Source organism: Leuresthes tenuis, unplaced genomic scaffold (assembly GCF_036924035.1).
Source record: "Leuresthes tenuis unplaced genomic scaffold, fLeuTen1.0.hap1 SCAF_11, whole genome shotgun sequence".
NCBI classification, from domain to species: Eukaryota; Metazoa; Chordata; class Actinopteri; order Atheriniformes; family Atherinopsidae; genus Leuresthes; species Leuresthes tenuis.
The window spans coordinates 3,136,420-3,142,983 of NW_027325365.1; the positions used below are offsets into that span (position 1 = coordinate 3,136,420).

The following is a 6,564-nucleotide window of genomic DNA, read 5'->3' on the forward strand; positions in this document are numbered from 1 at the left end:
ATATCTTTAATGAATGTAAGTGAAAGTAATGCAGTGTGTGTGTGTGCTGAGGATGTCAGTAGGTTTGGGAGAGGCAGAGGAAGATCCACAATCGCAGGAAGAAACAGAGCCCTGAAGACATGTAAACTTCACATCCACTAAACACTGAAACAGACTAATGTTATGACGCTGCTGCTTCCTCTGCCTGCATTCTTTTTAACAGTTCAGACACCACAGATTCGACTGGATAGTGGAAAATTAGTCCCAGTCTGTCGTGTAGCACCTTGTTATTATTATTTTTTTGTCATTTTCATCATGAGCTTCCTGACAGGACTTTAATGGATGAATGGGCACAAACACATAGGCAGCAGACACTGTGTTTTGTGTGATTAAATTAGGTGTAGGAAATAAAGAGAAGACACACCGTGGTCAACCCTCTGATCAACGGATACAAAAATGGACATAACAAGAGATGGACTTCCAGTTTCATACTTTAAATGATGGCGCAGTAATGAAGCACACAACTTACTGTGCTGATCTCGTCTTTTTTCTCCTCTCTGGTGAACATCCTGTCTCTGACCTCCAACGTCAGCCTGTTCCTGTGACAGGAAACTTGTTCAGGAGAGGAGGTGAGGGGGAAGGTGGCAGAATGTGAAGAGGGGAAGGTGAGGAGCAGAGGGGAGGAGAGACGTCTGCAGAATGTTAGAGGGAAAAAAGCCTAGAGAAGCAAGAGGAGGCAAAGTTGAGGAGGAGGAGGGAGCAGAAAGGTCAGATGGCAACGTGTAAACAAACAAACCCGAAGAACAATAGAACCTGAGGTGAATGAGTTCAGCTACTTTATGGACTGGGTGTCAACAGACCCGTGTCATCACCTGTTGTCATGTGGGATCAGCCAATGGGATGAAGAGTGCTCAGATGGAGGCTTCATGTTGAAATGGTCTCTGGTGGCCATAGTTTCAATATTTCTGTTTCCATCATTTTGAATAATACAGGTCACCAAGTCAACAGAAATGCTCCTCAAATGCTCGTATTGTTCAAGGGCGATCAGCGGCGATTGCTCATTCATTATCTTGCACTAAACGTCTATCTGGCTTTTATGGATTGGCTTTAATTGAGAAATATGGGGGAGCAGTAGTAGAAATAAGCAAAAGATCATTAAACAGCGACGATTTGACCCTCACTGAAGCTACACAATTAGCTCAAAGCAAATAACAAACAAAGTAACGGTCATTAGTCTTCTCTCCATCTGAGAATGGATCCAGCAAGACACCAGCAACTAATTTAGAAAGAAATACTACAAGATAAACCAGCTTCCCTCTCACAACTAACCTCTAAAGACCTTTGGGCACCGTCCACAATCTTGAGGACTTCCGACCACTTTGTTTAAAAGTGAAATGTCAAATTGGAGCTTTGACTGAGAAACTCTTGATCTAATTCTTGATTTTACCAAGAAGAAATATACAACTAGGTTACATTTGTGTGTGAAGCTCCTCGAGGTTTGCTTTCTGGTTCGAAACAGCTACTTCTTTTGGTGAATTACAGCAGCAAGCAACTAAGCCTCTGCTGCCATGCTCTAGTGACACATCTGTTTGCTTTAAACTAGTTAATGGAAACATGTCTTATGTTTCTTTTTTTATCTTTCTAAAACATTGCTTCAGTTTTTCTTTGCTAAATTTCCACTTTTTAAAAAACGTAATCTCTAAAGGCAAAGAGCAATAACACACATGGGACACAATACTTGTTAGTAATATGAATACATGACAGTAAAGAAAATGCAGACTGTTACAGAGCTTCTCTTTCAAGTTAAATCTGAAGGCATCAGCTGAGAAAAATATTCTGCTTTTGGCTGAAAATTAGATTTGATGAAAATATTCACACAGACACACTGACTCAGTTTATCTTCTCTGCAGTGTGTGGTATTTCCATTCTTCCACTCTGATCTTATCTGGCAACATGTGGGTCAGCAGATCAACCATATCCTGCCACATACACACACACACACACACCCTGTTAGTGGAGGGGTTTTCAGCGAAGCTTCAGGCTAAACAAAAGGTACATTTACTGCTGGCTGCTCTGCTAATGGCTGCTAATGGGGATCACACATCAACACACACAATCAGGTGAAGCTTGGAGGCTGTTGCAGCTTTTCTACATGGATATAACCATAAACATATGATACAAATGCAGCAGAGGCGAATAAATCACATCTTAAAACCATAAGAAAGCATTTTGACTGCTCGGTGAGTTATCCTGCTTGTTGCTGATTGTTGTAGCCGCCGGCCTCAGGCAGAGGTGAGATGAAATCATGTTGCCTCTGGGCACAGACTTGTAGGAGTCCGCCCCGCCCCTCCTACAGAGGAACACGACATCCAAACTGAGACACGAAGCTTTAACTGGTGTGTAGGTCTCTTTAGCCCTTTTTAGACATGATATACGCAACATTGATGCCTTCATCGGTCAGTTAAAGCAACAGCATTCAGACATGCCTGAGAGAGTGAAAGACCCACTGTGTGTGTGTAATATTTGCCATTTATGGGAGATTGGATGGCTAATGGAAGGAGGTGCATCACTTATAACAGATCAGTCTTATGGAGTCACAGCTTTTTCACAGCATGTCATATCCCGATATCAATCCATATCCATATGTTTGAGTAAAACTGAGCAACACTAGGTGAAAGGATCAGGAAATGACCAGTTTTCCCCATGTTTAAGCTTATTGAAGAGTCAATTCCCCTGGATTTAACTGTACTACAGTAACAGTGTAACTGCTATCAACCGGAGGAAGAACCAGCTCTTTTAAATCAGCTGAGCAAACATCTGCACTAATTCAGCGTAACAAACTGACATATATCAGAGCTCTCAGACAGTTTTCTCTCATTCCTTTGGCTCAGATGCTGAGAATTATCGGAGGTAACACCATGGATGAGGAAAGTTCAGCAGATGAGGCTCTTATTCATTCATCTGATCACATGATCTGTTGGATTCCTCAGAAGTCAAGCTTACCCACCACTGCTGTGTTTCTTTGCTCAGTTTGGCTTATTATCACATCTCTTGTGTGTAAACTTTGAGAAGTTTGTGTTTAATTTGAGGAAATGGTTAGCAGGAGTAGTGCCTGATTAGGGCCTGATTCTTTTTAAAGAACAGACGAGGTAGAGATGAAAATTAGAAGAAATTGCAGGGAAATGGGTGAAATCATTGATTGATTTCTTTTTGGTGTTGTTTGCTTTATCTTTTGCATCTACTTTTAATCACTTTTATGCTCTCCGTGGTCTTTTTAAAGTTTTTTTTCTGTCTTTCAGATGCATCATTTCACTTTTATGTCATTAGTTTGTTTCTCTTTCTGGTTGTTCTGTCTCTTCAGTTGGTTTAAGGGTTATTCTACTTGTCTCTTGACACATTAATTAATCCCTGGGGCCTCTGCGCCTGGTTGGCTCATTCAGGGATCATGTGACATTAACTGAGGACATTATACTACTTTGCTCAGCTCCCCATGGCGGTACAAAACATCTGATACAAAAATCCCCGCTCGGCATTAGATTTTGATTTATTGTTGAACCTCAAACTTTGCTTTGGTTTCCTCTTATTTTGAGCACACTTTTTAGTGTAATTAGTTTGACTTTTACCCTCTGAAACCAAAGTAAAGCAACGCCTTTATCAAATGAGAGGAAAAGATACTGACGTGCCCCATTGATTGGTTTGATCAGTGACTTTTTGAGGCTTTGACTTGTGTTCCAGAACAAAAAATATTCTTCATATCTGCATATTTGTTTAAATTTAGCTTAAAAAAAAGTCCAATAAGTGCAGCTCAGTCTAAACGATCTCCAGCTGAAAATGATTGAAAACAACACCAGCAGAGGTACAGTAAAGTGGAGCAGCCTCAGCTGTGTGTCATCAGGCGAACACACACACACTTCCATACAGGTGGTGGATTAATTGGAGACAGACGTGTGTGTGTGTCTGGAAAAATGTTCCACTCTGAAACCTTTTCAACAGAGAATGGAGCCACACACAGCGTTAGCTGATTTGCTGCAGACAGGAGGCTGCTGCTGTTTGTTTTGAAGATAACCTCACCTGATTGGCTGACCTCTTCTCTGCTGGGACGGGCTGCGGCTCAGGTTTGGGTCGACCAAACAGACTTCAGACATCACAGGGGGTTAAAGGTCATTTCAAGTGTTTCTAGTTACATTCAGGATTTATTCAGTGTTTATATTCAGATAACAGAAGACGCTGTAATGTTATTCCAGTGTCCCCTCTCTGACAAAAATAATCTTTTAAAACCACCAACACCTGAGTTTTTGTGCCTTTCAACTGAATTTAAAGTGAAAATCTGAGGATACCTGCAATTTAAAAGTTAATCAATGTTTTCCAGACAGCCTTCACTCAGTGAAATTGTCCTGTTGTGTTGGTGTTAATTAATTTAGCTTTAATTTAAAAGAGTTCTTGACCTGTGAGAAGAAGAGTGAAATAAACATCCTTTACTTAACTAATTATCCCCCGTAGGTTCAAACATGGCTCATTAGAAAAATGCTCAGCAAGCACCAAAAGAAAAGGTCCTTATTTATATCATTAGGTTGTTAAAGCTGTGTTTTAATGCTATAATTGGTTGATGTGGAGTGAATGTCTAAGTTATTTTGTATTTCTTCCCAGTCTTGGTGAAGTTGTAGCCATCTTCATGGTCTCTCTGTAGTTATTTCTATCTTAAGTCACTTTTTTTTTCATTTTTCTGTCCCTTTGTGGTCTTGATGTTTGGTTTAACTGCTGTTTTTCTCATTATCATGAAAGATAAATCTGCCAGTCATTCTCTTAATTAATTATCTGATCATATTATCTGAAAATATTCACCTTTTGGAGGCAAGAAACATGGAATTTGGGATGTTTGCTCAGGTCCAACACTAACGGCAAAGGTTTCTGATATGTGCTTCGTTTTTATTTTATTCACCCTCACTATACATGTATTTAGGTATATGTATATATGTACACACATATAAATAAGGGTATATCTAAAGAATAAACTGCCCGAACATGCAAACGATAAACATGATAATGATCTGATCTATTTAGGAACCAAACTCCAAGCTCCATCAGTAGCGGCTCATTCCTGTCTGTTAACTCCTCAGTCATCCATCTCTGTCCCATCTTTCATTGGCAGGTGAAAGACAGCAAAATGTTTTCGAGCCTCAAACAGTCCCCCTCCCTCTGGGCCTGAAGGAAAGCGATACGCTTGAACCTTCCTCAGCCCGATTTTGTGTCAGTCTGAGAGACATTCTCGGGGCTGAGTGTAATGTCAAGGCTGTGTCTGATTGAAAAAAGCCTCATTGAGTGCATCTACATGTGCTTTAACTGGTTTCTATGTGTCTGCAAATTTAAAGAGTTTAAGGAAATAATACAGTAAATATCTTCTACATGAAAGTGCTGCTTTGTTGCTCATCAAAACTAAAACTTTTAAAGCAAATCCACGATGAATTTGAAACAACATCTGGTCAAATTTAGACCAGATGTTGCATAGAATCGCTGTGGAATCCAGGATTGGTAATAGATGTAAAAGATATATTTCCGGACCCCATAAAATGCATCCAACATAACTTTGTTTCTCTTTTTGATCAACTTCCATCTACGTTTTAATGATTTCTTCACAGCAAAGATGCAACACACTAAAAGAGGCTTTAAAGCACAAATCTGTGCATTGTGAGCCTCTAAAAACAGAAAATAAGTTAATTTTGCAGTACTTTTCTGTTTGTTGTGAATGATATGCAATCCAGAATTCATATACTTTTTATTTTATATAATTTATATACTTCCCACTCCCTCTACCGTTTCTTGATCCAGTTGACAGATGCAGAATACCTGGAAAATAAACTGACAATTACTTTCTCAGTAGAAAACAAAGCAATTGGAAAAGTCTGTCTTGTTTTGTCACGCTACATGTCTCAGCTTCCCTCTTGATTGGATTTTTTGGCTCTTCTCACTAATAAACAAACCTGCAGCTCCAAAGGAATGACAGAAATGAGCGTCGGCCATAATTTGCTGGAACTGTTTTGACCTCAGTGGCTGAGCGGTTGAGGACAAAACTCTGCAATTATATTTGGGGAAAAGCTGGAATGTGGATTTTGTCACATTAAGGATAGACTTTTGGATTCTGAGCGTTCACTTCACTGCTGGTTTTCTCTTCAAGGATTGTTTGTCCTCCTGAAGAAACAACCACATTTACTTTCAAGGACAAACGGCACAAACAACAGTTCAAAGAGAAGAGAGAAAGAAACTCTAAAAGTTTGTTCTCTGAACACAAAGCCTATCTGTTATAATGACAGCTTATCGCCTGTCTGTGTTTGTATTTTTGCTGTCAGAGGGGCAGACTATACGTCATTGTGATGGAGTTCAGGTAAATGTCCAACTGCTTCGGGCTTTTGTCCCCTGGGACATAACAAATTCTCCAAGTGATTTAAGGGTCCAGACTGCAGCTTGTGATGAGTTTATGCAGACCTTCGGAGGGGAGGGGGGGTTAATTGATGGAGAGGGAGTGTCATGTTTCTGTGAAAGCACTCCAGAGTTGTGCAGAGTTTCCTCAGGGCAGGAGGGCTCCTCTCT

General features: G+C 40.1%; 1 protein-coding gene across 1 annotated transcript in view; it reads left to right on the forward strand.

Annotated features, from left to right (window-relative positions):
* Positions 1-6,564, forward strand: part of hopx (HOP homeobox) — a 404,275-nt gene that overhangs the window by 183,178 nt on the left and 214,533 nt on the right. The gene's annotated exons all lie outside the window — the stretch shown is intronic.